Source organism: Podarcis liolepis (assembly GCF_965112155.1).
Source record: "Podarcis liolepis genome assembly, chromosome: 8".
NCBI classification, from domain to species: Eukaryota; Metazoa; Chordata; class Lepidosauria; order Squamata; family Lacertidae; genus Podarcis; species Podarcis liolepis.
In genome coordinates this window covers 65,289,397-65,312,850 of record NC_139560.1, presented here as the reverse complement: position 1 = coordinate 65,312,850, position 23,454 = coordinate 65,289,397, and the positions used below count along the sequence as shown (strand labels likewise).

General features: G+C 42.8%; 1 long non-coding RNA gene across 1 annotated transcript in view; it reads left to right on the top strand.

Annotated features, from left to right (window-relative positions):
- Positions 1 to 23,454, top strand: part of LOC310714528 — a 332,545-nt gene that overhangs the window by 253,688 nt on the left and 55,403 nt on the right. The window contains exon 2 of the long non-coding RNA XR_014529870.1: positions 12,564 to 12,677. This is a non-coding gene — a long non-coding RNA (uncharacterized lncRNA). The remainder of the gene's footprint in view (positions 1 to 12,563; positions 12,678 to 23,454) is intronic.

Here is a 23,454-nt window from a genome sequence, read left to right as displayed (position 1 = left end):
GCCATTGCCATTATAAGAGAATGAGGGAGAAGTTCATGGTGGGTACTGGCATCTCTTTTTCTTGAAAAATAACACTAGGAAGGGGGATGTGGATCATGTATCTCCCTACAAGTCAATGTGTTTTCAATGTGCTATCATACCCCATGATGTTGATGGTGATGATGGTGATAATTTATACCCCGCCCATCTGGCTGGGTTTCCGCAGGCACTCTGGGAGACTTCCAACAGAATATTAAAAACAAGATAAAACTTCAAACATTAAAAACGTCCCCAAACAGGGCTGCCTTCAGGTGTCTTCTAAAAGTCAGATAGTTGTTTATTTCCTTGACATCTGATGGGAGGGCGTTCCACAGGTCGGGCGCCACTACCAAGAAGGCCCTCTGCCTGGTTCCCTGTAACTTTGCTTCTCACAGCGAGGGAACTGCCAGAAGGCTCTCGGTGCTGGATCTCAGTGTCCGGGTGAACGATGGGGGTGGAGACGCTCCTTCAGGTATACTGGGCCGAGGCCGTTTAAGGCTTTAAAGGTCAGCACCAACACTTTAGTGCCCAGAAACGTACTGGGAGCCAATGTAGGTCTTTCAGGACTGGTGTTAATATGGTCTCGGCGGCCACTCCCAGTCACCAGTCTAGCTGCCGCATTCTGGATTAATTGCAGTTTCCGAGTCACCTTCAAAGGTAGCCCCACATAGAGAGCATTGCAGTAGTCCAAGCGGGAGATAACAAGAGCATGCACTACTCTGGGTAGGTTGGACCTTAGTCCACAATAGTTTTGGGTCTCAAAAGGCACCTCCATGTCACTAAGTGCTTGTCTTGACTAAATTCAGTTCTGCGTTAACTCTCCCTTCAGTTTTTCCTTGCTTCTTATGTGTGTGTTACTTTTCAGTGGTTTTGTTTTTCTCACTGAATTTCAAAAGTCTTTATAAGCCCTTGCACAGCAATTTTGGGGGTCCTCTTCCTCTCCTGCGTGTGAGGGGAGCACCCTGTTGCAACAGATCAATAAAGATCAGGCTTACTAGCTGCTTTGCTTCTCAATATTCTCTGGTTGGCCTCTGTAATTTTCTCCTACCAATAGAGAACCTATGTAAGGACTCTATATGGGCTCTTGGATACCCCATAAGGGAAAAGGGCGTATTTTTATTTACAACACAGTACTGGGGGTGAATCATTTTGCCTGGAGCTGACGAAAAAATATGTCAACACCATCTTGAAGTGCAGAGCTGCCCATTCGTATTTCTTTCTGGTCGCTGGACTTAGATGTATCCAGTTCCCTTTTCAAAGAAATTCAGCACCACAGTATAGCTAAACGAACAGCACAGAGGAAAACCCTCTGACGCTTTCTCCCGTTTAAAATTGCTTTCTCCCTTTTTTTCTCTGACCTACATTTTAGGTAATATATGCAATCTGTATAGCAACAGATCATTTCAGAGAAGCAGCGACGCCTTGCCAAGCACAGAAACGTAGCTTGCATTTGAAATGGATCGGCTTTCCTTCCATACTAGCTTTTTAACGTAGATACTGCTAGGGTTGGTAGCATAAACAAATGTAAATTATGTTCAGCCTGGTCTCAATATTGAAATAAAACTGCTAGGCTCTAAGAGGAATATCATATTAATAATTCTAAGCAGTAATGCAAGCAGGATTATCATCATTTATGCAACACAAATGGAAGAAAGAGTGGATATCATAGAAGAGAAATTAGATACAGTACAGATATGGATATAGACCTACTTGGTGGCACGCTTGGTTCTGCTACCTCCCAGAGGGATCAAAATTGTGATAACACAGTGATCAAAATCTAAATGGATAAATTACCCAAGTCTCTATGTCAGTTCAATACAGTTTAATTGGTATTCCAACCATTCCTGAACACTGGGATCTTGGATGAAAACAATCTTCTGCAACAAATGATCAATTCTGAATACTGTGTTGCCAATCCTCTGTTATCAGAGCCCTCTTTAGATGCTGGCTGAGTCTACACAGATATTCAAAAACGTTGTGAAAATGTTTTTTTTAAAAAAATGTAAAGTACATATGGAAAATTTACCATTAGCTCATCAGCAACATCACATTTGTGTCACATTTGTATAATGTACTTAAAACACACTTAAAATGTTATATTTGCAACTGTATAACTGAGTGCACAGGGACACGGGTGGCGCTGTGGGTAAAACCTCAGTGCCTAGGACTTGCTGATCGCAAGGTCGGCAGTTCGAATCCCCGCAGTGGGGTGAGCTCCCGTCATTCGGTCCCAGCTCCTGCCCACCTAGCAGTTTGAAAGCACCCCTAAGTGCAAGTAGATAAATAGGTACCACTTTATAGCGGGAAGGTAAATTGCATTTCTGTGTGTGGCGCTGGTGCAGGCTCGCCAGAGCAGCTTCGTCACGTGACCAGGAAGTGTCTCCGGACAGCGCTGGCTCCCAGCCTCTTGAGCGAGATGAGCGCGCAACCCTAGAGTCGGACACAACTGGCCCATACGGGTAGGGGTACCTTTACCTTCTAACTGAGTGCACAGAAGAAAATAGTGTATGCATAATCAGCTATAAATATTGGCTGCAGTGTGAAACTTCTGGGTTGGCTGGGTTGAGTACAAAGACTAGGAGCCAGGCCTACTGACTTTGCCTGATCAGCTCAGTCTGCCTGCTGAAATTTCAGGCGCCAGCCTTAGCGACAGCAAAAAGTCATCTCCCGCTTTGGGAGCCTTGGGCTGGAGACAACCCATTCAAGGTATGGATTTATGTATTGCTGCCCGTGGTTCCTCCAGCCTGTATTCACATACAGATTCAACAGTTTGAGAATCTGAGTGCAAAGTACTTTTTTTTGGTTTCTGTACATTAATAAGCAAAAACTGCCAATAGTTTTTGCTGTAAATATCAACTCCTGAAACTTGTCTGGATCAAGATTGAGCAGGGTGGGCAGACACCTACTATACACCGTATTTTTCGCTCTATAAGACGCACCAGACCACAAGACGCGCCTAGTTTTTGGAGGAGGAAAACAAGAAAAAAAATATTCTGAATCTCAGAAGTCAGAACAGCAAGAGGGATCGCTGTGCAGCAAAAGCAGCAATCCCTCTTGCTGTTCTGGCTTCTGGGATAGCTGCGCAGCCTGCATTCGCTCCATAAGATGCACACACATTTCCCCTTACTTTTTAGGAGGGAAAAGGTGAGCCTCATAGAGCAAAAAATACAGTGTTTTGAGAAATAGTTTTGACCCCTTGATGGGCATTTTGGACACCTCTTAGGATATTGCAGCTACATTTTGTATGATGGTTCCTGAGATCAAGGCGCAGGTTTGTAGGCCTGGAGAAAGTAATCTGGAGCTTCCGATCATTTCCCAGGTGTGTAATCTGGCAGAAAGCATTTCATTGTATGATAATTTCTGGTTATCTATGAGAATAGCATAACCAAATAATATATCTACTGTACTTGTTGTTCCTGATGGGGAGAACAAGGTTATATTTATGTCAAGGATGATTGACCTGTAGAAGCACAGCCTTACCCTTTTGCTATGTTTCAGTTAGGAAGGCAGATTAATGACAGCAGAGGCCGGTATGTAATATTCCAGGTATGTACTGTAATGTGGATTTGACTCAATTTTGTGATAGTGGCTCAAGCACTGTTACGCCCATAAGGCTTTTAGAATTTGAGCTGTCCCTTTTCCCTAAGCCTGCACCAGCCAAGTGGGAATGTCAGATCCTACACAAGAAAACAAATGATGTGGTTCTCTTCTTACGCTAGCAGCATCTGCCATCTCCCCAGGACTTGTTCTTGCATTCCAGGCACCATTCTTCAGCTGCTTCAAACAGCTGCCTGTAGAGAAATGTTCTCTGTGACTTTCTTACGAAGATGGAACGTCTTCCTTTTAAAAGTGCACTGTCCCTGGGCCCAGAATAGCATTCAAAATAAATTTTATTTTTGCAAGTATAACAGAAAAAAGAAACCTCGCCAGCTGCGACATTAAGAATAAAAATATTCCAGTGATATTGACCTAGTCTTAAAAATATAAATATGAAGAGGCAGGCAATCAAAAATATAAATTAGTATAGGCAGCAATACATTCAGACACAGAATGGGTTGGAGGGCTTCAGACCACTGAGCAGTGGATGTTCATCCTTCCAGCCCTGCAGTATCTTTGCAAACTATAAGATGGGGTTGCCATATTTCAAAAAGTGAAAATCTGGACACAAAAGTGGTTGAGGAGGGGTTTTTTTTGGGGGGGGGAAACGGACGCTATTTCCAATGGATAAATCTCAAATATGTCCACCTGTTAATCTCCACACCACAGGAGTATAATTTAAGAGTGTGTTAGCACCTACAAACATCAAGGATTCCCGCCCCCAATACAGTGGTACCTTGGTTCTCAACCGTAACCCATTCCAGGAGTCTGTTTGACTCCCGAAACTGTTCAAAAACCAAGGCACGGCTTCCGATTGGCTGCAGGAGCTTCCTTCACTCAAGCGGAAGCCATGTCGGACATTTGACGTCCGAAAAACATTCGCAAACCAGAACACTTACTTCCAGGTTTGCAGCATTTGGGAGCCAATTTGTTCGACAACTAAGCAATTCAAGAACCAAGATAAAGTTAATATGGAGAAAAATCTGACCAGAAAGGGGACATGGGACATCATATATCTTGAAGAAGTGTTAATCAGCATTTCATTGCCAGCATCTACCTGAGCTAGCCAATTCCTCCTCCTCCTCCTCCTCCTCCTCCTCCTCCTCCTCCTTATTATTATTATAAAGGTGTGGTAAATTTCAGTATACCTCGAACGTTTAATTTTGTTGAATTCATCTCCATGTTAAATCTAAAGAAACAATACATAGAGATGCTAAAGTAACTTTCTATTGACTGAACTCAGTGGAACACTAATTCTCTCTATGATCCCGAACATCCAATTTACAACATTTCAACAGATGTTTATAAACAACTATTCTGGGTTTTGCTTTCTGCAAAGACACTCCAGCAAAATAGGAGATGCCAAGTAACTCAAAGCTGCTGGTCCATAAATAGACATCAAAAGCTGCTGTGGTGGAATATATTGCTATTCATCCCTAGCAGGAAAGTGGTATCTAAATCACATTTTCCTTTGCCTGATTCAGACCAGAAGTGGGAGGCAACTGAGGACAGGGACAAGAACTCAGATTGGAAGGAGGCGTAGGGGATGAGACTATGTGGCAGGCTTGGTGCTGTCTCCCAGGGAGAGGTGGCACATCAAGAGAAAAGAGAGGGGAGTCCTCCTGCAGGCCAGGAATTATTGCAGGAATGGAGATTCTTGAGAGTAGCTGGGCATTCTTCACCTCTGCTTAAAAGCTCGGCAGGGAGGTGTAGAAACTCCTTGGAACAACTGCACAGCTCCCATGCAGTCTTGGAATTCTTACTACTAACCTTGGACTCCTGAACCTTGGTCCTTGCTTCTTGGCTGAACTTACTGTTGTTATTCCTCTGTCATGTAATAGTAGATTCTGCTCTTTCCTAGCTGCTGAGTGTGCACTGCTAGACTGCTATGGTGCAAGTTTACGTCTTTACTTGCAAGTAGGTACACCTGTTACGGCCTTGGGGTAGGAGCCTACATGTGTTAATGGAATGCTAAAAGAATATCTTACAGCATCAGGAAATGACAAAATTATCACAGTTCTATAAACTTTATTTACACTTATTAAAATTAAGAAGAGGAATGGTGAAATCCAAGATGCCTAATTAATTTTGTTTACACACAATCTCCTCTTCTAGTAGTTGGTGATGGTTGGTGTTTTCAGAGCTGAATGTACTTCCTTTCATGCATATGAATGTCTAAAATGTTCACTGATTAGTTGAAGAGGGGAAACATGCTTTACGGAGTTGAATATGGACTTAATTGCTGTTACATATTCAGCTGCTCTCCAAGGCCAAATTTTCCTCTTTTTTCTTTTCAATTAATTAGCAAGCTTTGTTACACATTAGCTTTACAGGTTCTCAACAACCTCATTTTCGTTTCCCTTTCATCCTGATGATTAAGGCTTTTATGTGTTCATAAAAAAAAGGCCATTGGTATTTCTTCTCAAAATGAAAGACAGTATATACGTTTCTAAAATAAATCATCACCACTATCATATTCCAATGAGGCGTTTGAGGAATACCAATGGGAAGACTCCAAGGCCAGCTCAAGACATTTTGCTGCCTAAGGCAAAAGTCAAGATGGCGTCTCCCCACAATTCCACATACAGTGGTTGACTGGACTGGCAATTACCATACTTTTCTCTGTATAAGACTATGGTTTTTTTACTCTAAAATAATGTTCAAAATCTGGGCTCGTCTTATACATGGATAGTATCACCCCCCATTTTCTTAAATCGGAGTCCCCCAAAATAGGGGGCGTCTTATAGATGGAAAAATACGGTAAATCTTAATTCCACACTGACAGCATCCTTCACCACACCTGAGGGCAGCAGACTGCAAGTCAAGTGGTCTAGTGAGTTCTGCCTCCAACACCTCATTACTACCACCATCCCCCAGCACCAGCTGCTGAGGTGGCTGCCTCACTGTGCCTAATGCTAGGGCGAGCCCTGCAAAGAGCCTGTCATTCAGTGCTTGTACTTACAAATCTTTCTGTTTTATTATGTACTTTATTCCACATTCTCAAGAATCACAACCACAGTTTTAAATTCATGTACAGTGGTACCTCGGGTTACATATGCTTCAGGTTACATATGCTTCACGTTACGGACTCCGCTAACCCAGAAATAGTACCTCAGGTTAAGAACTTTGCTTCAGGATGAGAACAGAAATCGCGCGGCAGCAGCGTGGCGGCAGTGGGAGGCCCCATTAGCTAAAGTGGTGCTTCAGGTTAAGAACAGTTTCAGGTTAAGAACAGACCTGCCAGGGAGAGGGCCCCCATCCCACCCCAAAAGCTGTGGAAAAGGCGCTGCCTGCAAGAGGCATAGCAGGGCGCACTGCAGTCCCAAACCCCACTGAGGAACTAACCTGAGGAAGTCCAGAGAAGAACCTGGCCTGGCAAGGAAAAAAAAGTGACCCTGGCCGAAGTGAATCAGCTCTTTACTGACCCTTGCCCCACCCCCAGCTTGAAGCCAGGTAAGCCCACCCACATTCAATGCACATAAGGAAAAAAATGTTAATTTTTTCATCTACAATACTGTCTTATATATTTTATAGTACAGTACATTGATTATTGTGGGAAGCAGGTGGCGCTGTGGGTTAAACCACAGAGCCTAGGACTTGCTGATCAGAAGTTCGGCGGTTCGATCCCCGCGACGGGATGAGCTCCCTTTCCTCGGTCCCTGTTCCTGCTAACCTAGCAGTTTGAAAGCACATCAAAGTGCAAGTAGATAAATAGGTACCGCTCTGGCGGGAAGGTAAACAGCGTTTCCATGCGCTGCTCTGGTTTGCTGTTTTAGGGGGTGTTTTTCATCATCTAGAACGGATCAATTCACTTTTCCATTACTTTCTATGGAAAAGTGCGTCTCTACTTATGTACATTTCTAGTTATGACTGGGCCTCCGGAACGGATTATGGTTGTACGTAGAGGTTCCACTGTATTCCCACATGCAGCAGCAAGAATGCATATGTAAGAGATGTTCAGCTTGATCAATGGCAGTGTTGAAGGGAACAGTCAGTCAGCAGGTTTGGGAGCAGTAAGATGCAGTGCAATCCTATGTATGTATACTCAGACATAAGTCTTGTTGAGTACAAAGGGACTTACTCCCAAGTGAGTACAGATAGAAGAAGAAGAAGAGTTTGGATTTGATACCCTGCCTTTCACTCCCCTTCAGGAGTCTCAAAGCGGCTAACATTCTCCTTTCCCTTCCTCCCCCACAACAAACACTCTGTGAGGTGTGTGGGGCTGAGAGACTTCAAAGAAGTGTGACTAGCCCAAGGTCACCCAGCAGCTGCATGTGGAGGAGCGGAGACGCGAACCCGGACCCCCAGATTACGAGACTACCGCTCTTAACCACTACACCACACTGGCTCTCTGGAATTGCAACTTCAATGAGAGTTTGGAATCAGTGGCGTAGCGTGGGTTGCCAGCAACCGGGGACGCACAGAGGGCGGGGGTGGGAGGGAAGGAGGGAAACGGATGGAGTGCACATGTGCATTCAACTGCCTGATGTCATCCGCATCACCCAAGAGATCACAGCTGCAGAGGTAAGAAAAGAAGAGTCTTCTGTTGTCTGGAGAGGTCACTTCCTGGTTAACATGGAGAAGCCGTTTTCAATAGACGGAAGTGCACAGCTTTCTGATGCAGCACCGGGTGTTGAAATTTTATGCCCCTAACAATTTTGCGCCCGGGGCAACTGCCCCGATGCCCCTCCCCATGCTACACCACTGTTTGGGACTAAAATCCAGGCAGCCATACACAGCAACCCAACTTACAGGAACCAAAGAACACATTTCCTAGTAGCACCAGGCAGTTTGCAATATCACTCGTAGTGATGAATAATGCACTGTCTTAGGCCATCAGTAAATGCCTGCAGAACAGTCTCTTTATCAGGCAGCTGTTACCTCACTGAAGGATCATTCATGGACAGTCCCTGTCAGACAACAACTGCAGCTCCTGATCAGCCAGAGCAAAAATCATCAGGCAGTTTCCTCTTCGTCTTCATGCATTCATTTATCAAAGCAATTTGAAGCCATCATTTCTGAGCTGCCGAGGGAAGGCTGTGCGGTTGCTAAATATTTCACATTTGCATAACGTTACAACATTAACACATTTCTCTTATGAGAAATGAACATTAAACTGTTGGCAATGCGGAATCTGTTAGCACCAAATTACTGCTCGAAACCTACAGTTTTAATGTTACCATTCCTAATCTCCTGCGAGCACAAACACACAATGAGCCTTCATACTCCTGAATTGAAATGTGGCAACTGCTTTATTTCATGGGAAATGCTTTTAAGTTTTTCTGTAACATTCAAGGCTGAAGCTAACAGAAAAGTATCTATGATGGGGAAATTAAGGGAGAAAACAAGTCACTCAGTCCTCCAGGTCTCTGTCTAATTGACTGTTTATGTCTCTAGTTAAATCTCTTCTAGTTACACCAGACATCTGTCTCCTCAGTCCCTTCAGGTAACGGATCATCTTAGCATCATCAACATGTCATTTCCTCTCCAGCAAACACATTTTTGGCTGTTTGTGGTGTTTAAAAAAAAAACCACCCCGAAAACCTCAAGCCCTGTTTGACTAGAAGTGGCAGTGGGACAAAAGTTTGTTAAAAGTTTGACAGCAACAGCCAATAATTAGAACATGTTCCATTCATACCTTGAAAGTTAGGGTAGCTGATGGGTTCTTTTGATATTGCCTTTTTACTGATTTTGTTTCTGTTTTTTAAAATATTTTTATTAAGCAATTTCAACATAACAAATTATCAGTCCATATAATCAATTACATTATTCCTCCCCCTTTTCCCCCCTCCCCATCCCTCCCTCCCCTCACACCAAAGACTTCCCTCAGCTCCCCTCTCTGATTTCTTTGCACATATCGCTCTCTGCATATTATAAAATTGTACATACCTTTATTTTGTCGATCATATGTTCACTTAATAAATTTGTGGATGTTTATTCAAACCTGCCAAGGAGTCCAGTTCATTTTGTTGTCTTTTTAGGTAACTTGTAAAAAGCTCCCATTCTTCCTTAAAGTCACAGTTGCCCTTGTCCTGCAATTTGTATGTCAATTTAGCCAGCTCTGCATAGTTCATCAGTTTTTCTTGCCATTGTTCTTTCGTTGGGATTTCCTCATTCTTCCATCCTTGTGCAATCAAGACTCTTGCCGCTGTTGTGGCATACCTAAATAAGTTCTTTGTTTTTCTTGGCAGGTCTTGTCCTACAATCCCTAACAGAAATGCTTCTGGTTTTTTTTAAAAAGTCATTTTAAACATTTTTTTCCAATTCATTATATATCATTTCCCAAAAAATTTTAATTTCTCTACATTCCCACCACATATGATAAAAAATACGGTACCTTCTTTTTCTTTACATTTCCAGCATATGTTTGACCCGGTTTTGTACATTTTTGCTATTTGTACTGGTGCGATATACCATCTATGCCTTTTAACTGATTTTGGCAGCAACCCTGCAGATGGTTGAAGACTGGCTGAGTGGCTTTAGGAAGTCATATCAGTGGGACATCTACAGCTCTAGAGATCCCTCAGTACTTTCCCAGAAAGCTTTGCTTGTATAGATGTTCTAAGGGAAGAGTGGTCATGGGCCCTCAGTCTCCAAAGCCACCACACTACCCTGATACTGTCAGTTTGCATTTCTTAGTGCAGAAAGTATTGATCTGATGTGTAGAGATCTTTCCTATTCTACTTAATTCAGGAGGGTTCTGGAAGCTTCTCTGTGTGAAAGAAGCAAGCAGAAGGTTCGTGATGTTTGGGTTATTCCTTCAGAGAAGATGAGTACAGCTGGATTAAACTACGGTGGTACCTTGGGTTAAGTACTTACCGTATTTTTTGCTCTATAAGACTCACTTTTTCCCTCCTAAAAAGTAAGGGGAAATGTGTGTGCGTCTTATGGAGCGAATGCAGGCTGCGCAGCTATCCCAGAAGCCAGAACAGCAAGAGGGATTGCTGCTTTCACTGCACAGCGATCCTTCTTGCTGTTCTGGCTTCTGGGATTCAGAATATTTTTTTCCTTGTTTTCCTCCTCCAAAAACTAGGTGCGTCTTGTGGTCTGGTGCGTCTTATAGAGCGAAAAATACGGTAATTCGTTCTGGAGGTCCGTTATTAACCTGAAACTGAAGCACCACTTTAGTTAATGGGGCCTCCCACTGCCGCCACGCCGCTGCCGCGCGATTTCTGTTCTTATCCTGAAGCAAAGTTCTTAACCTGAAGCACTATTTCTGGGTTAGCAGAGTGTGTAACCTGAAGCGTATGTAACCTGAAGCGTATGTAACCTGAAGCGTATGTAACTTAAGGTACCACTGTAGTTCTCTTATCTTTTTCTGTCAAGGTCATGCTGACTATTGCTAAGTTTAAGTTAAGTCTGCTGCAATTGGATTTCTTATGGACAGGGCCAGTCCTGAATGTGTTGGATTTGTGACCATTATGCTCATTTGCCTTCAGTAGCAGTAAAGCTCTGCTGGATGAAATGTGATCACCTCTGGTCTATTTTTTTGGGAATCCTGCAACATGTTTAAGTTTTTACTCTGCTAACTATGCGTTGGGATCTGCTCTGGATCAGTACTGAGTAGAATTTCATGACAGATACACCCACCAAACTGGCCTGAGACTATGGCAGGTGTAGTTCCTTCCCTCAGTGAGAAGGAAAAAGAAGCATTCTGCCTACCTCCTCCCGCCCTGGCCACAGTGACTCTCCTGGGTATTAGACAGGGGTTATTCAAAGCCCTATCACAGGGGTCAGCAAACTTTTTCAGCAGGGGGCCGGTCCACTGTCCCTCAGACCTTGTGGGGGGCTGGACTAGATTTTGAAAAAATAATAATGAGCGAATTCCTATGCCCCACAAATAACCCAGAGATGCATTTTAAATAAAAGCACACATTCTATTCATGTAAAAACACGCTGATTCCCAGACCGTCAGCAGGCAATTGGGCTCGATCCAGCCCCTGGGCCTTAGTTTACCTACCCTATTTGGAGACTCCAGAGATTGGGTACACAGGGTATCCCAAAATGCACGCAACCCCCCCCCCAAAAAAAGAATTGTGTCTGTGGCTTGTATATTTGCTCTCTAGGGATTCTTTATTACTAGCGCAGCCATGTCCTGGTTACCATGGCAACTATTGCTCAGTGGTAAATTCCATCAAAGCACAAAGGCAGACTGAGGGGAAAGGAAAGAAAAAAAGAGGTTGCATACAAAGAACTGGAGTGTGAAAGGACTGGAGTGTGTCTTATCTCTCCCCCCCCCCCTTTTTCTATGTATGCGGCGCGTTCCATATTATGCCAGAGAAGCAAAAAAGAAGTTATAATGCAGAAATCCCAACCGTGACCAAAAAAACCCACACATATATTCTACATTTAATTTCCCCAGTGCTCTCCTCAACTCCATCTCACACAAGCTCTTCTGTTCATCTCTTTTGACCATGACATATCTCACGATATATCTGCTACATTTGGGAATCACGATATTGATATACTTCGCCATTATATGGCATATCAAACAACCTGAGTTGCAGAGCATCTGTGTGGAAGTCTGAGTGTGTACAGGGGAGGGACCACAATTTCCTAAGCCCTGCTGGCCTCACGGCAATCAGGGTGGAAGAGGTGGGAGAGAAAACAACGATGCCAGTATCAAGACAGGCCTATCTCATCTGCCTTGTCAGAAACATGTCAGTGGAATGGGAGAGTTTGAATCCTGTGGATTCCCAGTCGCTCCTGATACATGGCTGGCTCTACCATTAGGTAGAGTGAGGCAACCACCTGAGACGATAGATACTGTAGGTCAGGGAGTGGCAGGAATGTGTTGGAGGGCAGAGGTGTATACAGTGGTACCTCGGGTTGCATACGCTTCAGGTTACATACACTTCAGGTTACAGACTCCGCTAACCCAGAAACAGTACCTCAGGTTAAGAACTTTACCTCAGGAAGAGAACCAAAATCGTGCACTGGCAGCGCAGCAGCAACAGCGGGAGGCCCCATTAGCTAAAGTGGTACCTCAGGTTAAGAACAGTTTCAGGTTAAGAACGGACCTCTGGAACGAATTAAGTACTTAACCCGAGGTAACACTGTATGTCATATGACCTGTCCTGTCCTAAACTAATCTGCTGTCCTCAGCCACATTTAAGGACACTTTCCCACCACCACGGTTGATTCAACTGCTTCTGAAACCACAGCTTGTTATTCACTTCATGCCACAGAACGCATTGTTTCCTCTGCTGCTGCTGCTACTTCTCCTCCACCCTCGTTGTTATTTCAAAAATTTATTCTTTCAGTCATTAGATTAATTTTTATCTTATGTTTTATTTCTAGTTTATTTTATTTCTCTTTTGCCTGCTTAACGTAGGCTGGGTTTCTAGTTTAAGATCTGCTGGGTCCTGGTTGAGCTGGAATAATAATAATAATAATAATAATAATAATAATAATAATAATAATAATATCCTGCCCATCTGTCTGGGTTTCCCCAGCCACTCTGGGTGGCTTCCAGCAAAATATTAAAAAATAATAAAATGTCAAACATTAAAAACTTCTCGATACAGGGCTGCCTTCAGATGTCTTCTAAAAGTTGTGTAGGGATGAGGGAAATATACTGGCATAACTCTTTATCTCTAGTTTATTTTATTTCTGTTTTGCCTTCTTAACTTAGGCTGAGTTTCTAGTTTAAGATCTGCTGGGTCCTGGTTGAGCTGGAATTATTATTATTATTATTATTATTATTATTATTATTATTATTAATTTTATTTATACCCTGCCCATCTGGCTGGGTTTCCCCAGCCACTCTGGGTGTCTTCCAGCAAAATATTAAAAAATAATAAAATGTCAAACATTAAAAACTTCCTGATAAAGGGCTGCCTTCAGATGTCTTCTAAAAGTTGGTAAGCGTATGAGGGAAATATACTGGCATAACTCTGTCTGAGCCGAGGAGTTAAGCTGCCATATAGCCTGTTTGTGCCAAGAACCTCCTGGACCATGCAGAGATCCGCTGGATCCTATCCCACTCATCCTGATAGATCTTGCTATAGGATCGCTCCCTGCAAGTGTTTAGACTTGCAGAGTTTGCCAGTTGAAAGGTAAATAATGAAACAGTCAGGGAAAGAGGAAAATGATGAATTTTTGTGGCAAAAGACTGTCGTTTTCACCTGACAAATTCCTTAGACAAGTGAGTTATTGTCTAGGAAAGGTTAATCTGCACGATCCCCATTTTGTAGGACTGACAGTTGAGCAAGCATGTTTATAAAACAAAGGCACTGTGTATGTGATTATGTCAGCTCATCTCTATGGAGGCAGTTTTCGATCTATAGACTACCGTAACAACAACCGAAAAAGACTTTTCTGGCATTAGAAACTTACAGAGTTTTGCAGCAATAGCTTCCATTCCATCCTATCGTCTAGCTGCACCTGCCTGATAGATACCATTTCTATTTTCTCAGGCAGCTTTATTGCTTTTATCTAAAAATGAGGAGTTATGAATATATTAGAAGTAGTAATGTCTAGATTAGAGCACCTTGCCATCATGCGTCCGTTGCTCCTTAAGACTTCCCCAGGGCACAATTAAAACTAAATTGCCAGACTTGGAAAGAAAAACTGTCATTATACATTGCATCATATTGCTATAGAAAATCTTCCGTATGTTGAGGCTGTTTTCATTTCCTCAGCCCTTCCCTGATGGAGCCTTATCCAAATGTGCATGTCTGACAAGCCACCGACTTTGTTTCCAGACCTGGAGAGAATTGCACTTGTATGCCTAATAATCTGGAGATGAGCTTGTATACCACATTTCCACCTTCCGTCACCAGTGAGAAGTCAAGCTAATCCAAATCGATGGCGCATGATGTGTATGGACCTGCATAATGCAGTGTTGCCAGTGTAATAGTCCCATCTCCAGAGTTTGTCACAGATTTAGAGTTATTTCGCAGTTCCTTGTTGGCTCATTGAGCTATAGATTTCTCTGTACACACACAGAGAGAGACACAGTTTGGCTCATTGGAACAGAATATATGATCGTTCTCCAAGTCAACATTTCGAACAGCTTGGGGTGAATACAGAACACACAGCAAGTTCATTATGTACTCCTGGAACATCTGTAGTCATCCTGGAGGTTTTGTTTTCTCCCCGCTAACATCTTTTCACAATAATAACCAGACTGCCTGCTGCGATTTTCGTTTCATAACTAATGTCTTGACCCCTGCTGCCTACACTTCTTTCATTTTTCATTCATGGTGTTGCAGATTGCTAAGCATCAGGGAATCAAACGTCATTGTGGTAGATATCAAAAAATTGAGAAAACACTTGGGAACTGGCAGCACAGCCCCAGATCCTAAAAGTGATACAAACAGCTCGTGAGATGCTCTTATAAACTCTGCATAGCACAACCCAAGGTGGGGCAAATTAACCAAACCTCCTCTTACAATATTTGTTTCTTCCAGACCCATCATTCCCTTCCAGGTAGGCATAACTGTTTGTGGCATCTCTCTTCTGTCTGTTTTCTCTGGGTCTTAAAGGCCACCTGGTTAGAAGAGAGAATTGTGACAGGGGCAGCTCATTATGCAAGAATGGGGGGGGGGAGTTCACCTGCCAAAAGGAAGAGTGCTTATAATTTTCAGCTGAAAATGACCTCCTTGAGGGGGCAGCCCCCACAAATATTTTATTGGAGGTACCAAAGCGATCTTGGCCCCGAGGAGTTGGCTCCGATGCCTGCATGTATTTGCCTGTGATTTGACAGGAGCTACAATACATGCCAATTTCACCCACCTCTGTCAAACAAGAAAAGAAGATGTAGCTATTTTTAAACTACTCCTGGTAGTGAAATTTGTGTGTGGTGGTGGGAAGGACACCTAGTTGTTCTTGTTTTCTGAATCAGGCTCTGACTCCAAGCTGAAGCTTCTGAAGTACTTCAGGCCAAGGCAAGGTATTTCCTGAAGTGCCAGGAGCCAAACCAAATTTTATGGCCAGTGTAATGCCATACCCCTAATGCCATGTAACCTTCCATGTGCCTCTCAAAATAACCCTGCTGCCCTTAGGTGCCATGGAAGATGAGGTGCCACCCGTGCTGGAATTAAGATTCAACTCACATTGCAGTCAACATCTCTGTGTGGTACCAGAGAAGCGGGGGGGGGGGGGATTTTGCCTACCTCAGGCTGTCAACAACAAAATGTATTTGCTCAGGCCTGCTTGCAAAATTAGTCCTTCGGGTTACTTAGATCCTTCTTCCACACCAGACCTACTTACAGTTCAGTTAGAGAAGAATACTGACTCAGCAAGAAAGCAAGGGAAAGCTTGCGGGTAACTGCTGGAAAAGAGAAAAACTCAACCCAAATGTTGCTCGTCAGTTGCTGCTTATTTACTTAGGACTGCACTAATTTATTACATTCTTGTTCTTGCATGTAACTGCCTATATATATATATATATATATATATATATCACCTGTACCCGTGAAAATCTACGAAAGCATATATATATATATATATATATATACATATATATATATGCTTTCGTAGATTTTCACGGGTACAGGAATGCAGGTTTTGGTGTCTTCGGGTGTCTTCCCGTGTAAGAGTTGGGGTGTCTAGGCGACGTTTCGACGAGGTCTCACTCGTCATCTTCAGGCTGGTGCTTTCGGCTTCTTGTTACTGGAACAGAGCAGGATCTCAGTGTTTGAGTTCCTATAAATACTGTTGAGGGGGTGTGGTGTATAGCCTCCAACGTTCTGGGCAGAGAGGAAGTTCCCAGGTTAGTGTGCCTTTTCTTCTTTTGTTCCTTAATTACTTGAGGGATATCTTGAGTGATTTCTTGAGTGATATTCTGAGTACCACTTAGGTGGGTCATTAAGTGTGGATTAGTTGCTAAAGCTTTCGTGTCTTGACCTCTTGAGCTTGTGAAGAGTTTTTCTGAGAAGATGGCTGTACTGCACTTAGTTGTGCTCTGGCTTGGCTTCGTGTATAGGGGCGAGCTGTGGTTTTGTGCCAACAACCAACTTCCCTTCCTTGACGTCCTAATCTACAAAAAACCTGATGGCTCCCTAGGACACACTATCTACCGGAAAAAAACACACACCAACCGCTACTTACATGCACAATCACACCACCACCCTGCACAAATAAACTCCGTAGCCAAGACTCTCATCTCCAGAACCAAACGCCTGGCTGACAAAGACCACTTGACAACTGAGTTACAGAATCTCTCAAATGTGTTAATCGCCAATGGATACCAGCAAAACAGGGTTACGAAGCTAATCCAAAAAGAAACACCCCCCAAAAACCAAGACACAGAAGAAAACAATGGCATGGCCCTCCTTCCTTATATCAAGGGCACTACAGATAAAATTAGCAAAATCCTCCATAAACACAATATCAAAACAGCCTTTTGCACCAACCAAAAAATAGCCAATATCCTCAGAAACCCCAAAGATAAAATCCAGTTGGAAAACCAAGGGGTCTATGAAATACCCTGCAAAGTCTGCCCAGCCACGTACATTGGACAAACAAACAGACGAATAAATGCACGTATCGCAGAACACAAGAATGCCGTCAAAAAAGAAGAAAAAACTTCCTCTCTTTTCCAACACATGAAAGAAACAGGACACGAAATTAATTTTGCAGATTCCAAATTGCTCTTTAACATGGAACATCACCACAAGAGAATAATCATGGAAGCCATCGAGATAGAGAAACACCCTCACAACATGAACAAGCGTGACGACACGTCCCGCCTGCCAGACATCTGGAAATTAGCCCTCCCCACAAAAACCGACACCAGAACCAGAGGCACACAGAACGCCATCACCAATCAACCACACCAGACCCAAACCCAGACCCTCTCCACAGATAAATTACAGACACCATCCAGTAGCCAAACCATAGTGGCACCTCCGGATGCTGCACCCCCCTGCAATCCCTACACAGATCTGGCTGGCACAGGGCACAAAACCACAGCTCGCCCCTATACACAAAGCCAAGCCAGAGCACAACTAAGTGCAGTACAGCCATCTTCTCAGAAAAACTCTTCACAAGCTCAAGAGGTCAAGACACGAAAGCTTTAGCAACTAATCCACACTTAATGACCCACCTAAGTGGTACTCAGAATATCACTCAAGAAATCACTCAAGATATCCCTCAAGTAATTAAGGAACAAAAGAAGAAAAGGCACACTAACCTGGGAACTTCCTCTCTGCCCAGAACGTTGGAGGCTATACACCACACCCCCTCAACAGTATTTATAGGAACTCAAACACTGAGATCCTGCTCTGTTCCAGTAACAAGAAGCCGAAAGCACCAGCCTGAAGATGACGAGTGAGACCTCGTCGAAACGTCGCCTAGACACCCCAACTCTTACACGGGAAGACACCCGAAGACACCAAAACCTGCATATATATATATATATATATATACATACATATGCGCATCAGCACATCCTTCAAAAGGCTCACTAGGGTAGGGAGCAACCCTGAGGACATTCACTTTGTAATAGCAAGCTCCTAATTCCCCCCCCCCCCCGGTGCAATTTTTATTCTGAATGCTAAGGGAGCCTCAGTGGGGAAAATATTCAGGAGCAGCTTGTAAGATGCAGAGTAACAAACATATATTCCCTTTGCTAAAACACACAACTAACAATGCAATACTAAGGGGAATACTAGCAATGCAATCCTAAGGATGTTTACTTGGAAGTAAGTCCCATTGTGTTCAGCAGGGCTGAATGTCCATAAGTGTTTTTTCTGGCAGAAATTGCTGGCACTACATACAGTGGTACCTCAGGTTACATACGCTTCAGGTTACATACGCTTCAGGTTACAGACTCCGCTAACCCAGAAACAGTGCTTCAAGTTAAGAACTTTGCTTCAAGATGAGAACAGAAATCAGGTTCCGGCGGCGTGGCAGCATCAGGAGGCCCCATTAGCCAAAGTGGTGCTTCAGGTTAAGAACAGTTTCAGGTGGACCTCCAGAACGAATTAAGTACTTAACCTGAGGTACCACTGTATTCCCTTCAATATTATCAAATTTTGGTGTTGACTTTTTGCATGTACGTTGACTAAAATCCATACACACTAAACAGATCAATTATGTCTCATACAGTCATAGAATTGTAGAGTTGGAAGGGACCATGAGGATCATCTAGTCCAACCTCCTGCAATTCAGGAATCTTTCACCCAACATGGGGCTTGCACCCACAACCATGAGATTAAAAATCTTGTACTCTGCCAACTGAGCTCGCTCCACCATCTGGAGATAGAATCTCGACTCACAGATTCTTGACCCAACTCTCTTTCTCCTGCAGTCCTGTCCATTCTGCGAAAGACCGGAGATACATGCCTTGTGCCAAATCAGTGGAGAATTATGTTGTGCTATCAAGAGAGATTTATTACGGCATGGCCATTTGTGGATTCGAGCCAATTTCATCAGACGCATGAAGTGTTGTCCTCGGTTGGCAGATATATGCACATCTGGGTGTAGAGGGGAGGGGTGGCATTGTAAATTGTGGGGCAAAACAGCCATGAAATGCAAAGATACCATCTGTGGCAATGCTGTGCAATGCTTAAACGTACTTGGCAGCACCTTCTAGGTGGTTGGACTGTCTGGTCCTGGCAGTGGCAGGAAGAAGGAGCAAGCATCCAGACATCAGAAGCTTGAAGAACATTGCTCAGCATGTCACCCAAGGCACCTGTTGTTGCACCTGGGTTCTTCCTCTCTGCCCTTGGGCAGTGAAAAGTCCTCCCATCTTCAGGGAAAGCGAGGAGGGATCATTCAGCAGGACAATTATTTGCCAGCCTTTGAGGGAGTGAGATAGGATGGAAGGCACTGGGGAAAGCCACAAGGATCTAAGAATAACCCAGAGAGGATATGCTAGCCTGGAGTGATCCTATGTATTGTAAAGGAGTAGAAGGAGTCCTGATGTGATCAGATTTCATTCTGTTATGTAAACTGGTTTGGGGATTTTTCTAGATCGAAAGGTGCAATACATATAAGCAGAAAGAAAATACAAGATTAAAAAAACATTGTCCTGTATCGGAAGATTTTTGGCAGAAGGTAACTGAAACTATCAACAGAACAGTGCAGAACCACCTTACATTTACGGAGCAAAATATTCTCTTGAATTATATACCCAGCACATGGAAACTTACAAAAGGACAATACGAATGGACTCTCCATGCCCTTACTACAGCAAAAAGACTGATACTGATGAACTGGGAAAATAAAAATGTGGCTCCCTTCGACTATTGGATTGACGACTTATACAAACTTGCAACATATGAACAACTTGCATATAAATGCAGACTTGCCATGGACAAATTCAATGGTATTTGGAATCCATTCTTACAAATACAATGGTACCTCGGGTTAAGAACTTAATTCGTTCTGGAGGTCCGTTCTTAACCTGAAACTGTTCTTAACCTGAAGCACCACTTTAGCTAATGGGGCCTCCCGCTGCCGCTGCGCCGCCACCATGTGATTTCTGTTCTTATCCTGAAGCAAAGCTCTTAACCTGAGGTACTATTTCTGGGTTAGCAGAGTCTGTAACCTGAAGTGTCTGTAACATGAAGCGTCTGTAACCCAAGGTACCACTGTACTGTAATAGGTTAAGATCTGGTGAAGTACAATAACAACCTTGTAAAATATACAGTTTTGGGTTTTCCTCCCTCCCTCTTTATTTTCCCTTATATACGGGTGCTGTTCCTTTCCCCCCTTTTTCCCTCTTTTATTTACATCTCACCATGTTTAATGCACATATAACTATGTACTTTTTGAACTTTCAATAAAGATGGGGGGATACAAGATAAGCACAGTGATTATTTCTTTCCAGCAAATGTTGGACTATGGAAGCACTTAAGAACCTTTAACTCTCTAAGGTGTGAGTCCACAATCTTTACATGTAATTGGTGTTCCCCAAAGAGGGTACACTTTATATTTTTTCGTTGCTGGTTTGTGCCATATTAAAAACTGAGAAGATGATAGAATGCTGACTTAGTTCTTCGAATACAGCCTTATTGTGAAAGCGAGAGAATATTATATCAAGAGAAAGAGAGATGCAGTTTTCCAAACCTCTCTCTAATAGGAGGCAGTTTCACCTTCGGACTTCAGACTTTGTGCAATTGCTTCTTTCTGGAACGATGAAAATGGCAGGTGGGTTTTCAACAATGTTGAATGGATCTTGGTAATACTGGCCATAAAGAGGTGCTTGACTGATCGACACACTAGCCTATTGACACCTTCAAACCACGCTCATCAAACACATCGGGGCAGGGATCCATCATGCTTCTTGGCCCACCTTTGCATATCTAGCAGGAGGAATGAAGGACTTCTCTGTGCATGTAAAAAGTGCACACCTGGAGGCCCAGGTTGTGCGTGGGTCGCAAATCATGCTCCAAAGCCTCTGTATATTTAGCTGTGCAATACAGAGTTTCCTTGGCGCTTTCTGTGAGCACAGAGAGATTTGAGGTAGATCTAGCAGGCAAAATCCCACCCTGTTATCCATGTGTTCAGTGAATGCTGTTTGCAGGTCCTCATGAACAGAGCTCCCATTTTGTTTTTTTGTTTTTTTTTTATAATAATTTTTTATTGCTTTTTTCCAGGGTAAAAAAATACATCATCAATAGCACAACAAAAGCGGTTTTACAGAAAAGAAAAGAAATTATAGAAAGAAAAAAAGAAGTTCACTTTTTCACATCAATTTTCATAATCAACCAGACTTCCCCACGTCCTCCATCCCCTGTTTTCTTTACAATAAAAATAAACAGCAAATTAATACCTTATTTCAAATGTTTTTGTGTTTTCATTTAGTTATATAGTCCAGAATTTATGCATTTCTAAATCTTAACTTAATTTCCAACGTTTACCAATTTCAATACTGAAGCATGTTTTTCCAGAACACTTAGCAAATTCTCAACATTCATATAACTTATAATGTTTTTGTAAATAGTCCTTAAATTTTTTCCAGTCCTCTTCCACTGCGTCTTCTCCCAGATCTCGGATTCTGCCTGTCATTTCAGCTAATTCCATGTAGCCGATCAGCTGCGAATGCCATTCTTCCAGCGTGGGTAATTCCTGTGCCTTCCAGTATTTGGCTATAAGAATTCTTGCTGCTGTAGTTGCATATAAAAAGAAAGTTCTATCTTTTTTTAACACTCTCTGGCCCACAATGCCCAGGAGGAAGGCCTCTGGTTTCTTGTAAAAGGTGTATTTAAACACCTTTTTCAACTCGTTATAGATCATTTCCCAAAAAGCCTTCACCCTCGGGCATGTCCACCAGAGGTGAAAAAAAGTTCCTTCAGCCTCCTTACATTTCCAACATTTATTGTCAGACAAATGATATATCTTTGCAAGTTTGACTGGGGTCATGTACCACCTGTATACCATTTTCATAATGTTTTCCTTTAAGGCACTACATGCCGTGAATTTCATACCGGTGGTCCACAACCTTTCCCAGTCTTCAGACATAATGTTGTGCCCAATGTCTTGTGCCCATTTTATCATAGCTGATTTAACTATCTCATCTTGAGTGTTCCACTTAAGCAGCAAGTTATACATTCTTGAAAGCACTTTCGTCTTAGGTTCAAGTAATTCTGTCTCTAGTTTTGATTTTTCCACCTGGAAACCAATTTTTTTGTCTTTTTTGAAAGTCTCTAAAATTTGGGCATAGTGAAACCAGTCTCGCACCTTTCCTTTCAATTTTTCAAAACTCTGCAACCTCCAAGTATCACCATCTCTTTCAATTATCTCACCATATTTCAACCAGCCACTCTCCATATTACGTAATTTTATAGCCTTAGCCTCCACCGGTGATAACCACCTCGGGGTCTTACTTTCAAATAAGTCCTTGTATTTAGTCCAGACAATGAGTAGAGCTTTCCTGACAATATGGTAACAGAGCTCCCATTTTGTAGGTTACATGCTTTGGTCAGTGAGCGCAACTTAAGAATCTGACGGCAATTATATTGATGTAAAATGCATTCCTTAAACACATAGATGTGGCTCTGTCTAAAGCAGTTCAAACTGACCGTTAAAGGGAGCCAAGGAATCACTCCCTCAAAGGGTTTTACTGATATTATTTTGTTTTGCAAGGAAATGTATGCAGTGAGGCTGCAATGATACTGATGTGATGCACCTGGTGCCATTCTGGTGCCATTTCAGTGAGACAAAAGCAAATGGTTTGTTTCCAGGAAATTATTATTACTTCATGCTGTTATCAGCTTCAGAAAGCAGCCATAGCATCTAGCACAGCTAAATTCATCTTTTGAGCCATTTCTTTGGAAATAGGAGTCTTGGGTGGGTTGTGTTTTTTAAAAAATATGACATCAAGTACAGTAATGACCTTGTGTAAAAATGATGGCAGATGCCAAGCTGTCATACACTGATTTCTGTATGTTGCAGAGAGGAATGTGTTTGGGTTCTGAAAACCTAAATGGGAAACAACAATGGATTTTACTCCAGGGGCTCAAATGAAACCGCAACATGAATAGACCACAATAAAAAGAGATTCTTAAGATGACCAAGAGTTATTACCACAACGTATGTTAAGCACTCAAGTAAAGGAGCAGCTTTTACAGGATGATTTGATAATTACTTTGCTGGCACCGACTACGGAAAGCCTTTTAAAACAAACACAGCAGCCAACATACTTGGACAATCTCTGGCACAAAGGTACGTAAAAGATAATCCCTGCCTCACTGGATTAGTCAAAAGTGTTGTGATTATATTGCTAATAGTAGCCAGCCAACCTAGACAGCATCTTAATAAGCAGAGACATCACCTTGCCAACAAAGGTCCGTATAGTAAAAGCTATGGTTTCCCCAGTAGTGATGTATGGAAGTGAGAGCTGGACCATAAAGAAGGCTGATCGCCGAAGAATTGATGCTTTTG